Genomic DNA, 23,421 nt, shown 5'->3' on the forward strand with positions numbered 1-23,421 from the left:
TGCACAATCACATTAGCAGAACTCCTAAGGTTAAAGCCAAACATGTGGACCACAATAGGAAAATGCCTAGAAAAATTTGGAGCGAAAGACCCCACCTTGAAGCTACAAGAAGGGATCAGAGAGTTGGACAGTCCTCAACTAAACACTAGGCCAGTACCATTGAATAAGGTTGGAGAATATTGCAAGGGAGAAGACAGAAACACCACGCTACCGGTAGAATTCCAAGGAGTAGTTTCCAAGGCTATTCTTGACAGTGGAGCGGGGGTTGCAATCGCCACCAAGGAAATCCGGAAAAAATGGGAAAAACAAGCTTTGAGGGCTACCAGAATGAAACTGCAATTGGCAGATGGGTTCATGGAGAAGCCTTTAGGACTCTTAGAAAAAGTGATTGTCACTTCGTGCGGAATTGAGTATGAGCATACATTTGCAATAGTAAATTTTGACAAAAAGAACAATTATGAGATCATCTTGGGACGACCATTCATGTGACAACTGAAGATAGTCCAAGATTGGGGTTATGACCACATATACCTCAAACATGGCGAGACAACAACTAAAATACACCTAAAAGACCATAGTTACAAAGATGTAAACCAAACACCTGTGGAAGAGTTTGATTCAGCTACAGTTAGTAGGATCAGAACTATCAGCATGGTTAGGGCAACCAAAAGAGCTATGGATGTGCGGAGCTTCACATTGTGGAAGCTTAAGAAAAGAGGAATGCATCTTAGAAAGAGCAATTGAGGACAAGGAGTATATTCCGGAACCTTTCCCTGAAGATGCCTTGGAACCTCTAGAATGGGAACACATACTAGCAACATTGGATGTCTGTACCATTACCGACAGTCCAACAACAAAATTTTGTGATAAGGATGGCTATGATGTGTTACCCTATTACATGGTAAGCGTTGTACCAAAAAAGGAGACGGTAGAACCACCAGAACAAGAAGAGTTTTACAACTCCTCTGAACATTTGGAAGTAAATGATGATGCAGATAATGAGTGTTCAGACACCTCAAGTGAGCGTGGAAGGGAAGCTTTATGATTTTGCTATCCAACACCCTAGACGCCAAGAACGCTATAGGAGAAAACGAGCAGGAAACAAAGCGAGAGAGAACCCGATGCCCAGGATAAAAGGTAAAACTCACTATTTGATGCTTGTCAAAGCAGAGGATTGTGTAAAAGATCAAATATCAGGAAAATTCTTAAAAAATCGAATAGAACGAGCGCGAGAGGAAATAAAACAAGTACGAAAAGCTAAAACTAAAACAAAATCACAAAATTCAGAAAAATAAAAAAAAGGAATAACAAAGGACCAAGAGTGGACCAAACTGGAGCGTAAACAGAAATACCAAGAACTGAAACGGTCTTTGAGAGAGATATGGACTATGAAAGAAGATAGTGATGGTAAAGGGGAGTCAGAAAAGGGGAACATGAATGTACCATCACACTATCGGAAGTTTACTATCCAGGACAGAAAAATCATCATGACACCACCATTCAGGGAAAGAACCAACCAAGAATCTTACGATGGGCCTGAAAATGCAAAAAAGATAGACCTTGCGGAACCAGGTGAAAGACCTCAGCCGGTCTATATAGCTAACGATTTAGAGCCTGAGGAGGAAGCACAGCTAACACATCTTCTCAAGAAGTATAAAGATGTGTTCGCTTGGTCCTATAAAGATCTCAAAGGAGTTGATCCATTGATATGCCAACATACAATTCCTTTGAAATCGGATGCAAAACCTATCAAACAACGTCCTTATACATATAATGACACATTTGCTAAACGAATCAAAGAAGAGATTGATAAATTGATGGAAGCTGAATTCATATATGAAATCGAACATACAGATTGGGTGTCACCCATTGTGGTAGTTCTCAAAAAGAATGGAAAACTGCGAGTGTGTGTAAACCTCAAGAAGGTGAATGCAGCAACCATAAGGGATAATTATCCCTTGCCAATCACAGAACATGTACTTGAGCGAGTGGCCGAGAAACGGACGTATTCTTTCTGGATGGGTTTTCAGGATACAACCAACTAGCAATCGTAAGGGAGGATCAACACAAAACAACATTTGCCACAGAATGGGGGATTTATGCGTATTGAGTTATACCATTTGGATTAACTAATGCACCAACCACTTTCCAAAGGTTAATGACTCACGCATTCAAGAAATACCTAAGAATATTCTTAGAAATTTACATGGATGACATGTGTGTACACTCTCTTATACAAGAGGAACATATGACCATTTGCAAAAGGTCTTTGAAAAGTGCAGGACATATCGAATATGTCTTAACCTGGAAAAGTGTGTATTTATGGTTAAGCAAGGCCGAATCTTAGGACACATTGTCTCAAGAAATGGCATAACCACAGACCTAGACAAAGTCAAAGTCATTTTAGATCTACCTAGGCCTACTAATGCGAAACAAGTGCAATCCTTCATGGGACATTGCGAATATTATCGAAGATTCATATACATGTATGCGGTTATCGCACAACCTCTGTATCGTTTGCTAGTCAATTTCGAGTGGACCGAGGAGTGTGAAACTTCATTCCAAAAGCTGAAGGAAAACCTTATATGAGCACCTGTACTAAAGGCACCAGATTGGGAAAAGATATTCCATGTGCACATTGATGCTTCAGCATATGCCATTGGAAGTGTTCTAGCTCAACCTGGAGATGGAACATTGGATTTTCCAGTTTCCTATGCGAGCCAACAGTTAAACAGTGCAGAAAAGAACTACACAACCACCGAGAGGGAAGGGTTATGAATGATTTATGCTGTAAAGAAATTTTGGCATTATTTGCTTGCAAACAAATTTGTGTTCTTCACAGATCATCAAGCTCTTTTGTGCCTAGTAAATAAACCTTGCAATACAGGGAGAATAGTACGCTGGTTTATTATATTGCTATAATTTGACTTCACAGTGGTGGTCAAAAAGGGTAAAACCCATCTACGAGCAGATCATCTTTCAAGGATACACAACGGGGAAGCTTCTGAAGGAGTAGAAGATAACATACCAGATGCTTATCTTTCTAACATTGAAATGGTACCCAAATGGTCTCAGGAAATTGTTAGCATTCTCTCCTTCGGAAGTGAGTTTGATAATACAGAATGCGGATCCAAACAACAAATAATTTGACAAACAAAAAACTTCCAATTGATAGCAGGACGGCTGTATCATCTTGGATCTGACCTAATCCTACGATTATGTATAAATCCTAAAGAATTCGAGTGCTACCTTGAAGAGGCACATGTCCAGGGTTGTGCATTTCATTGTTCAACAGTGAAGACACACCAGAGACTGAAACAGTTAGGGGTTTACTGGCCAACTATATATGCGGATACACATTCTTATGTTACCAATTGTACGATATGTAGTGCCAAACGACCAGTGGATCACGCAACTTTGTTTCAGGTAAACATAACACTTGCATGGAGTCAATATATCATTGACTTCTTAACCACCAGGACATTCCCTGAAAACATCACAAGAGCACAGGAAAAAGCTATAGAGCTGGAAGCTCGTGACTTTCAGTTAATTGAGAACCAACTCTATAAGCGGGGAAAGGAAAATCAACTTAGAATCTGTGCAAGTGAAAGCGAATACCTGCTGATTCTAGAACATGCACATAGCGGAATAAGTGGAGGCCATTTTTCGGGCGATAAGACGGCAAAAATTGTCTTAACCGCAGGTATTTGGTGGCCTACATTGCGCATGGAGGCTGGAGAGTTCGTAAAGCGTTGTGACGCATGTCAACGCACCAAGATGCCAATAAAAAGAGATGAGATGCCATTATGGCCAATGATGGGAGCAAAAGTATTTGCAAAATGGGACATTGATTTTGTGGGACCTATATCACCCCCTGCATATCGCACCCATACCCAATATATCATTGTGGCTACGGACTATCTCACAAAATGGGTCGAAGCCAAAGCAACACAAAAAGTTGATGCACGCACCACGGCACAATTTTTGTATGAGAATTTTTTTGTATGTTACAGGTTACCAATAGAAATTGTCAGTGACCGTGGAACACATTTTCTCAATGAAGTCATTGAATATCTGCTAGAGGAATTCATGGTCATACATAGGAAATCCGCACCATACCATCCACGGGCCAATGGGCAAGCTGAGGCCAGAAATAAAACACTATGCACGGTTCTCACTAAAATAGTGTCAGAATCAAGAACAGATTAGGATCAACAGGTACACTCAACACTATGGGCATATAGGGTAGCTTACAAAACATCAATAGGAACAACACCATACAACATGGTATTTGGCCTAAATGCTATACTACCCATAGAGTTTTTAATCCCAACTCTACGAGTAGAAAAAAGCTTGGAATGGACAGGGCATGAGCTCTCTTCGAGGATTGATGATCTTGAAAAGCTAGATGAACTCTGCTTACGAGCTGTCGCTTCAATCTATGCTAAAAAGAGAAGACAAAAAGAATTTTTTGACAAACATGTGCGTACCAAAGAGTTCAAAATAGGTGATTACGTACTTGTTTATACCTTGAAGCAACATGCCAAGAAACTTAAAAAGCGAGGGATGGGACCATTTGTGATTAGTGATCTATCACAAAGTGGAGTTGTCAAGCTTGCTACATTAGCAGGTGAAGAAATGCCAAACTGGATTAGTGGATGTCGACTAAAGAGGTATCATCTACCACTCACACAGGAGAGGCTCCAACAAATTCATCAAGGAAAACAAAGAATGAAGGAAAAACAGCGAGTACGGGAGGAAGCTCAAGCCGAAGCACAAGAACGCATTGCAAAAAGACCGCTTCTACGACAACAACAACAAAGTGGACCACCATTGAGAATAAATGCCATTCGACTGACGAAGTTGGAGAAGGAAACATTGGAGCCAATAATTACGTTAAAAGTGGGCAGCAATCAAGTTGAATCAACAGCATTGCTTGATTCGGGTGCTCAAGCAAATTTAATCTCTTACGGATTATACCAATAGATCAAAGTCACAGATCAACTTTATGCTACTCCTCAAGTACTGGAAAGTAGCACATCATACCCATTGAAAACATTGGGATGGACTATATTGCATATACAGATACATCAATATATTTACCCACACAAATTCTATGTGGTGACAGATGAAAGCACACAACACCAAACGATGTTGGGGCAACCTTGGCAAAAAGCATACAATGTGCAGATAGATTGGAAAGAAAAGGCGGTCAAAAGTCAACATGAACATGAACAACAGTTGATAGCTTTTGCTCAGCAATACAAGCATGATCAATTGCAAGCCATGCAATCACTGGAAACAAAGCCCAAAGCACAAATGCCATTAAAGAACATGATACCCGCGACAAACAATCAAGTAAAATCCAACCATGCTAATTACAGACATATGAAGTCACCGGCCGCAATGCAAAGATCTAGGCTACCAAAACCCGGGAAACAAGTATGGATGCGGAAAGATAGAAATGACATGGCAAACAAACAACAATGTAACAAAAGGATTCCAACAAAGCAAACGGTTAAACCACAAACCAAGGTCATAAAATAGATATGGATCCCAAAGAAAATGCTTAGCCAGAACCCAAATGTCACTCACATTTGGATACCAAAGCAAAAGCCAAAGGAATTACCTTCAGTACAAGCAACAATGGAAAGCAGACAGCGGCATTTCAAAAAGGAAAACCGACAGATATGGATGACGATGAAAGACAAACCAGTGGCAAACAAGAAAGAGCCAAACCATCTACAAAAATTGGCAGCAACAAAATACCAATGGAAAGTCAAGGTCATAAGGCCCATAGCCATTACATCCCAGCCAATTCTATCCTTAGAAACAGCTACGACTCCATCAACAGTGTTGGCAAAGCAATTTCCTTTTGCAAAAAATACAATTAAACAGAGAGCAGCAGCGTTAGAGTTGTTACTTGCAAAGAAAGCAGGAAACCTCGACGGCGAATGCCAATAAGCATCTTGCTTATTCCCTTCTCTTGCACAACATTAATTTTTCCATGCATTGACAGAGTATGCATAAAGTAGGGCCACATTAATCAACCAAGCATTAGCACAACTTTTTTTAACCTATGCACGGCACATACTCCGAGGTGAAACCTTGTCGTCCGGGAGGACTCCGGCTAGGAGGGGGGGAGGCATTCTAGAGGCACTCTCAAATGCGGAACCAATGACAGAAACAACAAAAAAGGGCATGATTTTCGACTATTTTAAGGGTTGTTGTTTGATTGCAATTTTTTTTGGAGTAACCCAAGTACATATGCCCTTATACAGCATGAATCTACGGGTATATGGGGCCAAACGCCAAATCAAGCCCCTAGGTGTGTGTATATAAGTAGAAATAGCCATTTTTCAAGCAAAATATTGATAAAACGGAGAAATCCGACCATAAAAATTGCATGTGAGTGTATATAATGTGTTGCGGTGATGTTTGTGATTTATTATGATTTTTGGGGATTTTTTGGGTTTGATTTGCTACTTTTCCTTTTAATTTTGCTAATTTTCAGCAAAAAAACTTCAAAAATACAAAAAACAGGTGAAAACAGTCGTAATGAAAACAAAAAATATGGTGATGATCAGTGACTATAGGACAACCTATGGTACAGTGGGGGTGCAATTATGAGACTGGAGCGGAAAGCGTGTTTTGGCCAGGTTTTGACCGAAATGCCAAATTTCTGGTAAACAGAGCAAATAGAGTCCAAATCAAGAAATTTTTGAGCCTAAATCGCATCTCGCAAGAAGATAGGAGCACATATCAAATTTCATGAAAAGTGGTTCGGGGACCTCCATTATAAGAAATTTTCACCCCATTTTTAGCTCATTCTCACTATTGACTTTGTGGAGAGAGCTTCTGCCACCTAGAGCGGATCGACCTTCCAGCAGCTTCTACGACGCGCACGACTACCCGACGAGTTCCAGACATGAGAGGTAGGCTCACCACCTTGAGCTTTTCGCGCATGTTTGTCATTATGTCGCGAAAACTAGCGTAGGGGTCACACACAAAGCGAGCGGTAGAGACCTACAAGTAGAGACGGCGGCCTAACGGCTAACCCGAAAGCAACAAGACTTCATCGGCAGCTTACCCTAGTCTGGGAGACCAGTCCTGGATGGCCAAAGGCAGTAGGAAACCATCGGGAAAAACCCTAATTCCCAGAAAACCGCAAGAGGCCACAAAGGGGAAATCGGCAAAACGACGACCAAATGCTACCAAAATTCATGGGTAGGAGCATCTCGACATGCTCGACAAGTCTATATGACCCGCATGACCAAAAAGTGACCCGAAGCGGCACTAAACTTCAGAAACAGCATCAGACACACAAAGCGTCAAATTGCACTTGCGGCCAAACCGCAAGTTCGTTTGCCACCAAACTTCACGAGCGGCTTTCCTAGACCATCAACAACCAAATCCTATGGTGGTAGACCACCACAAATCATCAAAGGTATGTAAACGCAACCACAGGTGCTTTTAGAGCGACAAATTGCCAAATGGAGCTCCAGTGAAGCTAAAGTCGACGGAAACCACACGGCAAGGATTCCCAAGGGTTCGGGAAGCTATGGAGATCAACATCGCGAAATTTCATCGCCAAAAAGCACTCCAATAGTCAGAAAACGGCTCGGAGGCTCTGAAGTCCACACTGGGAGTTATACTCTATCCATTTGACTTTTTTGTTGAAATTAGGCTCAAAAGGGACTTAGGGGAGCAAAGGGCAAGCACTGGGAGCACTAGCACTCCAAAAATCACCAGGAGACATCCTACGCGTAGGATGTCTCAAGGGCACTCTTTGGCACAAACTCCAACATCTTTTATCATGCACATGTTCTGAATGACATTTACAAGCCATACACCAAGTTTCATCACATTTGGACCAAGTTTGACCTCATATGCATGGAAAAACGCAAAGTTACGGCATAGAGGCAATAATGGGCCAAAGACCTACCAAATCTTGTCCAAATCCCATGAAACTTGCACAACACATTCACCAACACATCAGCAAACAATTTGTGTGGTCAGGGAGAAAAAATGATGAAATAGACATCCTACGCGTAGGATGTCTAATTGACCTTTTTGACATGCAAGGGATGTTTTATCATTCCAGATCCAATTACCTCATCATCAAGAGCCCATATGTCAAGTTTGAAGCCATTCTAATCACTTTTGACCCTCAACACCTTCAAGATACACTTTTTGAGCCCAAAAATACCTCACAAAGCCTCACAAGCATCAAATATTGTCCAAATTCAAATCCAAGAACATGGCCATGTTCCATAGGCCAAGGAAAACCCACAGAACAAGTTTCATGTCATTTTGATGAAAAAAGACATCCTATGCGTAGGATGTCTCAAGCATAAATTTAGCCTTCTGTGCAAAGAATGACATCATGGGAGCCAATACCATGGTGCAATGAGCCCATATACCAATTTTTAACCCATTTGGACATCAATTGCTACCTATGATGGACATTCTACCCAAATTGTGACCTAAAGCCTGATTCAGCCCAAAAATCAACTTTTTTGATATCCAAATTCAAATCCAAGCCTATAGCCATGTTCCATGAGCCTTACACTACCTGCATGTCAAGTATGAACCAATTCTGATGAAAAAGACATCCTACGCGTAGGATGTCTAGATGGAAATTTTTGACCAGATTTGCACTGTGAGCACATGCACAGCTTCACAAGTTCCTTTTAAGCTTTAATTTCAATTTTCAAGTCATTTGGATAAGTAAAACTCAGTTTCGCAGCTAATATGGAAAAAACGCTAACTTCGGACTATTGAGTGCAACAGGATCTATGGCAGCCTCGAAGTCACCGGCAAAGAGGAAAAGAATGACTATCAAAGATTATCTGGACGAAGTGGAACCCTTTGTCATTCCAGAGGGAACACTAAAGCCCACCAGCACCTGGATACAAGAAGATTTGTTAGAGTCAAATGACCTAAAGATCTACCAGGGAGTGTTCAAAGACAATGAAGGAAATGTAATAGAGCTACCAATGCTACCAAGAGAACTCAATGAATTTGTACGAAAAATGGCCGGCTACTTGGAGAAAATTGACCTCCACAACTACTTCGAAGCAATACCAGCAGGAGTGGACATCAAAAGAATATGGGAGTTTGTAACAAGCATCAAAGAGGATGGAGGTAACAAATTTACAAGGCAGACCAGATACAAAGATCATAATCACGGAGCGGGTGATAGCCCATGCACTAGACCTCTCCAATGAGGGAAACAGTGTGACAAAAAGAAGGGATGAAGTCAAAGTGTACAAAGAGAAAAAGGCAAATTATACCTTTGAAGACATTGCCAACCCAAAGGTGGCAATTATGAGCTAGTTGTACAACCAGTACTTCATCATGTGCACTAAGAGGCCACAGAAGTACAGGATGCCGCCAGGTGCAATTGCCACAATGTTTACTTGGGCAATGACGAAGGGCACCCCAAAGATAATCAACTATGCGGCATACATACATGACAGCTTAGTAAAGATGGGCAACAAAAAGCCAACATACATAGTGCCAGGAGAACTGATTACCAAGGTGGTTTATGGGGCACTACACGCTAAAAGAAGGTGGCCTGACCCCCCATCTCACAATGATTGACTGAGAATCAAAGAAGACAAGGAAGATGAGCCGCAAAGGGCACCAAGGGTGGCTACGAGATTGAAGAGACGGCTAGAGCCAATTGAAGAGGAGCAACCTGAGTAGAAGAAAGGAAAGAAGGTGTTTGCTCAACTGCCAGCCAAAGAAACCAGGTCTCAGAAAGAGGCAAGACTCGAGAGGCTGATGGAGAGTTTCTGAGCAGAAAGAGCCCTCAAGGGTGATTTAAACGAACTCTGGAATCCATCTCTCGAGTCTATGTCCGGATCTTCCAGAAGAGTGCAAAGAGACCGCTTTGAAGATTATATCAAGAATTTCAAGATTCTTGATGCTGCAGCGGAAAACATTCCCCATGTCCCTTTCACCGAGGAGGAAGTGGAGCAGATAAGGCAGACACTGCTAGATGAACAAGAAAGCCAAGAAAGAGAAAGAAAAACAAAAGCAGACGGGGACTTAAAGGGCAAACTGACAGCTTTACCAGATAGCCCTAAACCCAGCCCACCGCCCTTACCAGCTCCCAGCAGCCCTCCACCAGAAGATAAGGAGGCTGAGGACAAACAAGATGAAAGGCAAGCTGAGGAGCAAGAGCAAAGGCAAGAACCCGAGCCAAAGGAAGAGGCCAAGCCTGAGTCTGAGCAAAAAGGATTAGATGAGGCCCACTACGCATTTTTGGACCTGGTAGCTGCAGGCTATACAAAGGAAGAAGCCGCCACAGTTGCATTCGACTTGGCGAGGACAGGGCATAAAGAACAGATGCAAGGCATCCGGCTAGTGGAGCTAAAAGAAATTGCTACTGACACGGTAGACCTGCACCCGCCCTCCAATGACTGGGACGTGGTGATGACAAAGCTAGCTGGATTGCGAGCACAATCCATGGCTTCAGAGAAAGAAATGACAACTCTCAAGGCCACTAAAGAACATATCAAAAAGGAGGTAGATTCTCTGCAAACACAAAGCCAAAGGCAAAAAGAGAGAGAAGATGACCTGCAGGCCAGCTTGGCAACGGCTCTACAAAACTGCCAAGCAATGGAAGAAGCAAATGAGGCAGCAGCAAAAAGAATACAAGCAACTGAAGAAGAGTGTCTGCAGCTTAGCAAGTCATTGCGAGATGCCGAAAGAGAAAGGGATAATCTGACACTATAGCTGGCCGAAGAATCGAAAGAAGTAGAGGCCATGAGAAGTGCCAAAGAAAAAGCAGAGATAGAACAAGAAGCAAGCCTAGATGAGGTCCTTGAGCTCAAGGACCTCAAAAGTCAAAGAGCTTGAGCTCAAAGACCAACTAAAAGTCAAAGATCAAACCATCCAGAGGCTGTGAGCATCACCTGCTAGAGTCAGAGCTACGAGCTCGACTCAAACCATTTCCGAGAGTCAACTATATGAAGAGCAAATGCAGGAACTTCAGAAGGAGCTGAATCTCGAGAAAAAGCAGAGGTTAATGATGGCTGAAGGTTCTATCGTAATGCAAACAAGAATGGAGGAGGGCCAAAAAGCCCTACAAGAAGAAGTGGAAAACATAAAGAAAAAGCTCGAGGAGGCGGAAAGAGTAAACGCTGAACTTAATGACCTCCTCGTGAATATGGGTGGAGAAGCTGAAGCGGAAAAGCAAACACTCCTCAGGCAAATTGAGGAGTTGAAAGGCCAGCAAGGAGGAGAAGCAAAAAGCTCAGGGCCAGCCGCCAATGAGGGCATCGACCTCGAAAATGTGGCAGATCCTGTGGACACACACATGCAAGAGGAAAGCATAGTAGGATCCTCTCAAGAGCCACAGGATCTAACACAAGAAGAGGAGGAAAAATTGTGTAAGGCAATAGAGGAAGAGCTAAGAGAAAGCACGAAGGAAGCCTTGGAATGGGAGCAGAGGGTCTTCAAATCTATGACAATTCAGAAGATCGACGCCATCAATCTCAGGCGCGAGTGGCTTCAACCCTCTCTCCCATATCCATTGCTGAAATATGGGGCAGCAACAATGGACAAGTGGATCAGATAAGAGCCAACGGAACCTCTCTACAATGCAGACACCTCAAAGCGAGAAGGAGTTAAGCTTATAGTGGATTCTCAGCCAAAGTGGAGGAAGGCTCGGCTTACCAAGTACCCACAATACCTAATCCACCTGGTAGAGGCACCTAAAGATATCAGAGACAATCTCAGCTTATTTCCCCTACCAAGGGTTAGGACGTGGAAGGCACAACAAATTTTGCAAAGAAGCCAACCCACTTGGCTAAATTACCCAAAGCTGTCGGGCGTGAAGGCAGGTGAGAGAATAAGTGTCCAATACATGGTGAAAACCTTAACGGGTGCCATAAAGTTGTTCACTAACACACCTGACCTTACATGCATTATGATGAGGAAGATTTGCAGAACCATCTTAGCAGTGTTCGAGACCTTCAAGCCAGGCCAGGTGACCGACAGCATATTCTTCTTCCAAGATACATACAGATGTGCTTATGATCTGTCAGGTCAGCCTTCCACGGAGGTGATACATGCGTTGTATCAAAGAGTCATGTTTCTACCATCCTATCACCTCGAGGCTTTTGAAGAAGCATTCTATACGGGGTTCTTCACCATGAATACATGCTAGGTACGAATCACTGCTAAAGATGCGGGAAACGATCAGATGAAGTAGCAGATCAAGGCCATGTCAGGGACGACATGAGCAAGAAGGGGAGGAGTGTTAGAAGCTGGACACACCCCACGGCATCTAACTACTCGGAGGACTATTATTTTTGTAATTATTCATTCATTAAGAAAAACCCGATTTTTCACCTTGTAATTATTGGGACTTACAGAAGTTTTCAGATTGTATCCCAGTTTTGATAGTTGGATTGAGTAGATGGTTGATTTTGTAACTTTAGGGTTTGAGAAGTTGTAAGGTATATATACCACTTTTTGACCTTAATGAAAAACCTTTTGTCATTTTAAAAACAAGTTGGAAGTCTGTGAGTGAGCGTACTGTGTACGAGAGAGAGAGTGTGAGCTTCGTCTTGATGCTACGTGTGCTCCGGTGGTCGGAATTGAGTGCGGAGAAGTGCAACGTGTTGCCCCCGACTAGAGCTATGTGCCAATACCAACATTGTGCGCGTACGGTCCGGCTTTCCGATATCCTTCTACGAGCTTCATCGGTTGTTTGGGTGAGCATACATTGTCCGATTTTGCATTGCAGGATATCCACGCGTTCACATTGAGTAGAACTACACATTAGGCACTTTAGATTTTGGAAATGAAGACCTGCAGATTTTGGCCAGACATCCTACGTGTTTCTGCACCGGGTGTTTTGGGTCGGGATTTTGGTTCATAGACCTTAGGGAGAGTGACCTATTGGTATTAGTAGGGTCTCCTTCAAGTTCTATGGTGTTTTGCGATTGTTTGATGGGTGTTCGGCTCTAGAAAGCATTGTAGGAAGTTTCCTCTCTTGCAATCTTGAAGGTTGTGACTTAGACAATTGGTAGAGACCTCTGTAGGAATTGGTTAGGAGTCGGTCGAGTGTAGGTTGACACCTTATGCTTGCTTCCACGCGCGTGCGGGTCGAGCTTCATCCTTAGCTGACATTACATGTTAGGTGAGTTCTCGCTATGCTGACGTCCATCGCGGCGTATCCGTCCAACAAGGTGCATGATGTATGTGGGCCCCACCTATGCATCTTCTGTGTGGCTCCAGCAGGGGGTCCCAACTTGTGTGTCTTGTCCTTCAAGGCATCTTTGAGGTGTCACATTCACATGCTTGTGTCTTTTAGCCTCAAAATATCTTATTTTATGGGAAAAGACCAAGGTTACTCTTTTCACTTGATTCACCTGTTTACCATCTCTTTTTGCAATGTAGTTGTGAGAGGATTTTTCACTGTTTTCCCTGTAACTCGGATTGACATGCTTCAAAAAGCAAAATTGGCCTACTAAAAGAGCTTGACTTGGTTTTGGCCTTTTCTCCACGCCCTTAGGTCGGGATTTTCAAATTGGGATGGTCCAAGAAGCTTTGGATATTTCTTTTCATAAAGTCTTCTAGTAGGCCCTTCCCTCTTGTATGTATCCAAGAAGGTATGAATTATTGAAGGGTTATATTATTAAATAAATGTGAAAAGAAGAAAATAATTTATATATGATAGGGTATAGCTGAGATATTAGAAGTAATATACAAATGCTTTTCCCCCAGACAAAAACAGGCACAACCATTGATACTTCTCTTGCAGTACTTTCTAATAGTAATGTACATTTATATTACTTCAAAGGTAAATACTAAGGTATGGTAGAAAGCTTTTATTTATGCATATGAGTATTATATGAAGTATACTTATGCGTCAAAAAGTCACAAGATAAATTGTTTAATGCCCGTTCCCACTATATACGTGCCACAACACGACATCCACCCCCTCTAAACCTGCACATCCTCCGGTATGTGCCACATTGTCTCTTTGTAAGATCAACCCTCTTTCTTCTTCCCTGGATGATTCCAGAGCTTCATGTTCACTTTGATCTTCACGTGTGTTTTGCTCTTCTTCCTCATCAACATCTTCTATATCATTGTCTCCTCTTCTCTTAAACATTTTGATCCTTTTTCCCACAATGGGAATCTTTACTTCTGTACCATCTAGTTCAGAAAAGCTATAAGTAGCATTTTCATGCACATGCTTTACAACATACGGTCCAAACCATCGTTTTGAGAACTTACGCATGACTGTGTGCTGGTTATCAAGGCTACTATCATACACTAAAACCGAGTCACCTTTGTCAAATTTTTTTCTCCTGAGTCGATGTCGCTTATCAAAGTAGTCCTTGTTTTTCAACCTTGCATTTTTGAGTCGTTCTTTTGCAGCTTCAATTTCTCTTGGTCTTCTCTCTAGTTGCCTTATACGCAGTGCAAGGAGATCTTCCCTGCTAAGCCCCTCTTGCCAAGGTAGTACATTCCATGTGGGAATTGTATCTTCAATCGGCATCACTGGCTTTTGACCATACATTAGCTCCGCAGGCATGTAGCCAGTTATACTGAGCTATGTGTTGTACGATCAGCCCCCATAAAGCATATGGTAACAGTTTTGGCCACTCACCAACTCTTCCTTCGCAAGCCTTCGCCAAAGCTTTGATGATAGGAGGATGCCCTCTTTCACTCTTTCCATTGCCTTTAGGGTTGTAAGTTGTAGTAAGAGAAAGCTTGATTCCTAATCTAGAAAAGAACTCCCTTGCTTCTTCGGCATCCAGTTCACCTCTATCTGTAGTGATTTTTCCCACACAACCATAACGGAAAATCACCTCATCAAGAAGGAATTTGCACACAGCTTCTGTGGTTTTAGCTCTTAATGCTCTTCCTTCAACCTGGTTAGTTAGGTCCTCTCATGCAAGAACTAAGTATCTCATCTGCCAAAGTCCTAAAGGCATTGTGACTAGATCCACAACCCATTTATAGCGCATGGCTAGTGGATATGTAGGGTGCAAACAATCACGATATTGGACATTTGAATACATTTGACAAGTTACACACGACTCTACAAATTGAGATACATCTTTATACATACCCTTCCACCAGTATTTTTCTTTCAACTTGGAGAAGGTTGCCCACACAACTCTGTGTCCAGCCCATAGACTCTCATGAAACTCTTGCATGAGCTTTACTTGAGTCTCTTTTTTACATATAACCCGTTGTTGTGTAGCACCCTTTTGCTTAGGATGCTTCCACAAGTAACCATCCCTCAAAAAGTACCCATATGCTTTCCTGTGTATCCTCTTGAATTCTTGTTAAGACCAATCATCCTGTTTTGTTAGAGTACTCAAGTAGCTTCTAATAAGAAGCCAATCACCTTCATAAAGATCTTTCAAGAACAATTCAAGTGAATTAGTCATGCAGACATTGTTACCTTTGACATGAGAGATAGAATAGAACTTTGTGCCTACATCATCTCCCTCATCAATCATTTGTGACTCATCTTCATACCTTGCCCTTGATAGCATATCTGCCACTGTATTGTCTTTACCTGCAATGTGCTTAAACTCGGGATTTAGGACTTAATGTAGGCAATCCACTGCAACATAGCAATGTCTGGTGTTGAGCAGCTTGTAATCATCCCAAGAAGTGCTAGACAATCTATTTCTACAACCACACATGCACCAATTAGGTACTCTTTTCCATTTTTCAAGGCTGTAACCATACCCCATAGCTCTCTCTTTATTTGGGGATAGTTTCTTTGGCGATCACTTAGTACCTTCGCTCCAAATCTTACCACATACTTGTGTCCTTTGTCATCTTGCCCTATTGCCCATCCAATCCCTGTAGGACTGGTGTCTATTGTCATAATTACTGGCCTTTGACACTCATAGTCTACCTTTCTCAAATTTGGTGCTGACTAGAGCAACTCCTTTAGCTTTTTCATGGATTTTACATGTGCTTCTGTCCATTTAAACTTTTGATTCTTTCTAAGCAACCGATGAAGAGGATCAGCTACATGTGCATAATGTGGAATCCAAATAACATAGAAGACACATGCTCCTAGAAACCTTCTAACCTTAGTGATGCTAGTGCATGTTTCTTTCATTCTTTGGATGGCATCTAACTTTGTTGGACAAGGTTTCCTACCATATGGCCCGCACATGTGCCCCACAATGAGCACTTCATTGACACCAAACATAGACTTTTCCCTGACAATGTAAGATTCACTTCTTCCAACCTAGACAAAATTTTATCACAATCATTTATGTGATTTACCACAAACCTGCGACATCCCTTGAGATCCAAAGCTTCATCTTTGTCACTTTCTTCACATCCTTTGATAGGCAAATCATCAATGAAAGGCATTGTGATTTGAGGAATAAAGTCACGTAAGACCTTATTCATCCCATTCATCATATGTGTAACCGAGTTGGTTTCTCCCTGTGGTGGCAAGGTACACATCCTTACCAAACCCAAAGGTGTCCTCATGGTTGTCAAGTCTCTGCTTTTGATTGCAAGCTGAAATTGATCGTACCCTGAGTAGAGATCCCCCATTGAGTAGATTGCCCTCCCTGCAAACGCCTCTGCAAACTCATCCACAATTGGACCTGTACCTACATTTCTAATTATCACCTTGTTCACTGGTTGCATATCTTGGATGAAGCGTAGAGAAACATTCTTCTTTGGAACTGTGAACCACCTGTTTGAGTATGGAGCACAAGAAGGCTCCAAGATTCCCATTTTAATTTTCTCATTGAGTAGCTCTACTAAGTTTGGCAAATGAGCCTTTGGAACTGGAATAGGCCACAGATTCCAAGGCACATGAGGTATTGTGAAAATTACCATAGGAGCTACAATAGAAGGATCAACACATCCTATCTCATGTGGCTCAAATGCAAAAGCCTTACCATGCTTTGAAAGCATTTCTTTGAAGCACTTTGTCTCCTCCTGTGTTAGAAACTCATCGCGACCAATCTGTAACTCCTGGAAAGACTCCTTTGTGAAGGTATGCCCAATCTTTTTTAAGATTCCTCAAACTTGGTTGTAAAGAAGCCTGCTCAATCTTTTCCCTGTTGTTGGGAGGTAAGGGTGAAGCTACTGGTTTCACCTTCTTTGCTACACTCTTGTATTTAGTTTCAACATGGGCTTTTGGACCAACTGTTTGGTTTTCTTTAAAGGCTTCTATTACTTGATACATTTCCATAGATCAAACTTCCACAACTTCATTTTCAAGATGCAAACTAGACCCCATTATAGCATCACGCTCACCCATAGTATCTACAAAAGAAACTTGTTCACACAAACCCAAAACATTTTCAGTAGGTTCTAGCAACCCACTCTTTTTCATGCCTATTTGTACATTATGCACATATTGCCTCTCACATCTCTTCAAATCTCCAAGTTTTGTAAAACATAATGATCCATTCCTTGTTACCAAGGAGCCTGCTGAGAAAGTTTCACCTATTTTTGGATCAAGCGAGACCCTTTTTCTTTCTGTACCACTGCAATCCCGCTTTACAATGGTACTTGGCCAAAACCCGTCATTTCCCTATGGTCATGAAACTCTTTGCTCACCTTTGGTAGAGGATGTTCTCTGAGGTTGCCACGGTTTCTTTCATGGTTTACACAAACTGTGAGGAATTGGTTAGCACCTTTACCATCTTTGCTATGTATCCTAGCATATGCTGAACCATCGTCCATTACCTTTGTTTCCACTCGAACTCCCACAATGTAGGGTTGTCCAAGGATGAGATGATATGAAGATGTATCCTATACAAAGAAGTTTTGGTCAATCTTTACATCACCTATTGTCACCTTCACACCTGGACATGCTGCATACAATTCACTGGATGAATTGTTTGCCACTTTTACCATCCAACCATGATCTGTGTCCATCGGCCATTTGCACTTGTTGTAGAGACTCTTTGACATTATGTTTATTTCTGAACCATGGTCAATCAAGGCAACAAATGGCTCTTCAAGGTCACCTACCTTGACCAAAGTTTCTGTAGTAGCCCTTGCCCAGTGACTTCGTGAATAGTAGCTCCTAGGAATATCTTCAACTTCTTCATCATCATTTGAGAAATGCACTTGCTTCACTCTCCCACTAGATTGGTAGCATCCTGCCACAGCTCCATCATCCTCCTTATTTTGCAGCTGCATCCCTTATGTCTTCGAGGTTTCTCCTTCAACCTATGGACGAGAAACTTCATCAAGGGTTTGCCTCTTCCTCTTGATGATGTCAATGATCTCCTCATGGAATTCACGCTTTGCAATGCCAAGAACTTCTCCCAGAGTAGACTCAATCTTGCTATTCAAGATCCTTTCCTCCAAGACTTTCTTTAAATCTGTAGCAACCTCAATATCAGATTGTAGTTTATAAGTTGGGCCTTAAAGTGTCTTACCTTTTGTTGGCTCTTTCTTCTTTACTATTGTAGACTCCTCCATGAGTACTTCAGTTGGAGTTGCTCCTTGTGTTGAGGGTGTTTGAGAAGGCATTGAGTCGCTTCTTCCCCCACTTCTAGAATCTCTTTTTGATGGTCCTTCATCAGCATTCTCACGCCTGCACTTCTCTTCTACAATCGCCTCATTTTGTTGGCATTTTGTAATGTAGGCATGCACTGACAATGAGTCCACTGGATCATCCCATCCTGTTTCTAAACGTATGCAATCACCTGCTTCATGTAGAATCTCTTTTGTAAGCTTTCCCTTTTTAGCTAATTGCATGACATTTGGCCAAATTTGACCATGATGGTCACTCACCTCTTCATCAGTAAGATGCTCAATTTTTACTCTATAAATAGCTGCCTCAACTGAAGAGGTGGCATGGTTAGTTGCCATATCTTCAACTAAGGTTTGCATTCCCCCTTCCCAAAGTTAGTTCTCAAGGGTAGACCTGTCTCTCTTAAGTGGATTTTACCATCCTTAAAAAAGACAACATCTTTTGACAAAGCATCACGAAAATCATCACAATCCCTTCTTACATGGTCTGTACTATCACACCAACTACATCTATTAACAAACCCTTCCTTGGGCTGTTGTCTTTGCCTAAGAAGTGGCCCTGATGGTGTGCCTTTTTCTTCAAGCTTTGCAAGTTTCACCTTCAAGTCACGCATTCCCTTCACAAGTTCATCTAGCATAGACTCATCAAACTTAGGAGCTATATAAGTAGGCTTTACCATTTTGTCAGAAGTTGAGGTTGAAGGACTTGCAGTGTTTACTACCATCTTGTCCCTTCTTCTTTGTCGTTTGTCAAGCAACGAGACAGCACCTTCAACTTCATTCCAGTCGGTCTTTAGTCCTTGCTCAGCATCTTTATCTTCAAGAAGAAGCTCTAAATTTTCTTGAAACTCTTTACCTGCGGATTGTAAGAAAAGATCTGTCTTCTCTGCATCTAGTGTGGCCCTTTCTGTCATGGTGAGTTGTGCATAGCGCCGCTCAAATTCCCTAAGTAGCTCTGTTATTGATAGTCCTTGCTTTGGCTTGACTACCCATTCTAAGAATGTCCTTTCGGCGATCTTGCCAGGAAGGCACTGGGCCTCTTGCTGTGAGAGTTTGTGAGGAAGCTCAAGGGTTATGAGAAGGAGCTAAGATGTAGATAACATAGCTTCTAGAGCTAAAGGAGAAATGTAGCCAAAGAAGCCGCTCACTTTCACTTACAAACACACACGTGATGGAGAGAACTCATGGAAGATAGTCAAAACAAAACAAAAATAAAAACATCAAGATTACGATCATATCGTATCATGGGTAGGATAAAAGGGTTAATGGATGATTTAATGATATTTAATCTTTGTTGTCCAAGTAAGCTACGGATTGCTCTTTGGAACTGTAGCTTTGTGCTTACTATAATGTATATGTTTTGCTAGAAATTGGGATAAGTTGTGAGTACAGATCCTCTTGATTCATAATAAAATAACCACATTCACATCAGAAGAGAAGTCATAGTAAATAATAGGTAGTATGATGGGATCTGGTGAGAGAAGTATTTCGCTGAGCCTTTCAGGACCAAATAGAAACACTATGCGTTGCTCAAAGTGAATCTTTCAACTAATCCAAATGTTGACCCTAATAGATTACACAGAATGGAAATGAAAGAAATTGACTCCATGTGGATTATGGTTATTCATCAATGATATACTTAGCATGTTCAAAGATAAAGGTGTGAAAGAAGTGAAAGGAGAATAAAAAGAGAGTTTCTCTCGCAAGCCCTATTGTTGCCCTTAGGCAATAAGGATACTGCGAGGAGAGAAGTACCTGTAGCAAGGAGATTCTAGAGTTTGTGGAAGAGAATGAGAACCTTAAGAGAGAGAGATGCTTGTGAAAGATAAAGATATGGTTACTAACCTTGTGCACATAATTGTTTCCCGCAAGAAGGTTATGCCCGTTACATTGACAAGATTGCTGCTTGAATACCTTCCAATGAAACAATTAGGACACAACAAGAGAGATGAAAGGAGGAGTAAAGATATAATTAGAGATAGATCTAAGTGTGGTGGTGGTATTAAAGATATATAATGAGAGATGGAGATAGAGTTAGAGACAAGTATTGGACTAGATATGCAAATGAAAGAAAAACGAGCAACATATATCTTACATGAGAGCAATCGCCACCATCTTAATGGAGAGAGAAGATGAGGCAAGACTTCATCATTTCTTCAAGAGAAAATGTGGCACTAAGATGAGTGTGTCACTATGGAATTGAGCTATTCTCACTCACTCATAACTTGCCCCAATGAAGAGAAGGTTGCCCTTTTTACAGGTGAGGGAACCATGTTTTACATAATCACTTGATTAGGCTAGAGAATTAGCCCAAATCAAATGTTCTTTGGATATTTCTTAAAATGGGAAATATTAGAACTCAAAATATCATGAAATTCATCATTTTTGGTCGTTGAGGCTCCATGTGGGTGCATGATGTATGTAGGCCCCACCTATGCATCTTCTGTGTGGCTCCAGCAGGGGGTCCCAACTTGTGTGTCTTGTCCTTCAAGGCATCTTTGAGGTGTCACATTCACATGCTTGTGTCTTTTATCCTCAAAATATCTTATTTTATGGAAAAAGACCAAGGTTACCTCTTTTCACTTGATTCACCTATTTACCATCTCTTCTTGCAGTGTAGTTGTGAGAGGATTTTTCACTGTTTTCCCTGTAACTCGGATTGACATGCTTCAAAAAGCAAAATTGGCCTACTAAAAGAGCTTGACTTGGTTTTGGCCTTTTCTCCACGCCCTTAGGTCGGGATTTTCAAATTAGGATGGTCCAAGAAGCTTTGGATATTTCTTTTCATAAAGTCTTCTAGTAGGCCCTTCCCTCTTGTATGTATCCAAGAAGGTATGAATTATTGAAGGGTTATATTATTAACACTAGAATGGTAACCTAACAGGACATAAAAGTGTCCTTTTAGGGTTTTGGGAAAAAATTCGAAAACCATAGTAGATCCACTCATTTTGAAAAATCCTTATAGTTCAATAACTACTACATATGGAAAAAATGAGAAACTTGTAATTTTTCTCATCCCTTGGTCACTACAAGCCTCCAAAGTTCATGGACCAGTGCATTTTGCCCAAAACAGTAATTTCTTACGGTTGATTGCATATAAATAAGAGTGGGGATTTTTGTAGGACCTGAGATAAAATGCCCCGTTAACTTCAATGGGTTGGTGACCAGAACATATGGTTGCTTTTACCTCACTAATTTTTTTTTGGGCAAAAAAGATAGGTACAAAAAAGTTGCATTTTTGCCATTCTGCGGTCCTATCATCAAAGTTTCTATAGTCACGCTCAATACAGATACTTTATACATGTTTTCTTAGTTCCCTTTGGGCCTTTGGATTCAAAAGGAGCCATGGAGCATGTCAAAAGGATAATGGATCTCTTACAATTGGAACCTTGGGGGCAATGATAAAGTGCTAAATACAGCAAACATGAAAAAATTGGGTTTAGCATTATGACCTCTAGAAACCCATAGAAACTACTCAATATCTAGCCATGTTTGTAGTCAATGATTAGATATGGTTACTACCTACAAAATACACACAATTGGCCTAAGAAACTAGCAATATTGAGAAAGTTATACTTGCTACTCTAAAATGTATCGTATTCTTCAGCAATCAAAAAACTCAACCATCATCATATACTATGCTATATAGCATATTAGGTCCCCCAAAACTCAAGGCAGATTAGCTTTATGTTATACATTACACTTACACAATCAAAATTGAATTTTGGATATCAAGAAAGCCACCAAAAAAATCATAAAAGTGCTAATTTTGGCCAAAAAACAGGATTATGCAATTCTTGTAAATTGGTCATAACTTTCAATTTTAACACTTAGCTCTCCCTACAAGCATCAAAACATGTTGATAACTATGAAGGCCTAACCTCTAGCCATCTAAACCTCACAAACATGAAGTTTAGGTTCAAAAATGTTGTGCAAGAGTAAGGTTAATGGTGAGATAGATACTCCAAAAAAAATGCTAAGTTTTTTTCAGCTCATAAGACAACTTTGTGGATATATAGCACCTAGAAATTCATTTTCATACTCTTCAAATAATTCAAGCAAAATGGTCACTTAACAGGACACAAAAGTGTCAAAGGACATAAAAGTGTCCTGTTACCATTCTAGAGTTAAATAAATGTGAAAAGAAGAAAATAATTTATATATGGTAGGGTATAGCTGAGATATTAGAAGTAATATACAAATGCTTTTCCCCCAGACAAAAAGAGGCACAATCATTGATACTTCTCTTGCAGTACTTTCTAATAGTAATGTACATTTATATTACTTCAAAGGTAAATACTAAGGTATGGTAGAAAGCTTTTATTTATGCATATGACTATTATATGAAGTATACTTATGCGTCAAAAAGTTACAAGATAAATTGTTTAATGCCCGTTCCCACTCTATACGTGCCACAGCACGACAGCGCGCTGACGTTGGAATAGGCACACTAAATAGGCGTTGAAAATTTGAAAATTTTAAAATAAAAAATTCTAAAAAATTAGCTCCCTCCATACATACCTACACATATACAAATGCCCGTCAGTGACGCCGATAATGTGGCACCGGAATTTAAGTGACCTCTTGTAGTGCGAGCCAAGTTTTGGAAGGTCATAGCTACATGGCATAGCTTGGAGGACTCTTGTTACCATATACATGTGGTAGGGATGTGTGTGAACACACTAGGACGAGCCAAGTTTTGGAAGTTCATAGCTACATGGCATAGCTTGGAGGACTCTTGTTACCATATACATGTGGTAGTGATGTGTGTGAACACACTAGGACCACCAGGGCATGTTTTCCCACTTTAGAAGGTTTTTTCCCCGAGCATTGTATATACGCCCATCACTCTAGGGCTATCTATCTTTCCATTACACACTAAGTAACATACTCTCTATTGTGTGCCTT

Source organism: Adiantum capillus-veneris, chromosome 1, assembly GCF_014529385.1.
Source record: "Adiantum capillus-veneris isolate H3 chromosome 1, ASM1452938v2, whole genome shotgun sequence".
In the NCBI taxonomy this organism is placed as follows: Eukaryota; Viridiplantae; Streptophyta; class Polypodiopsida; order Polypodiales; family Pteridaceae; genus Adiantum; species Adiantum capillus-veneris.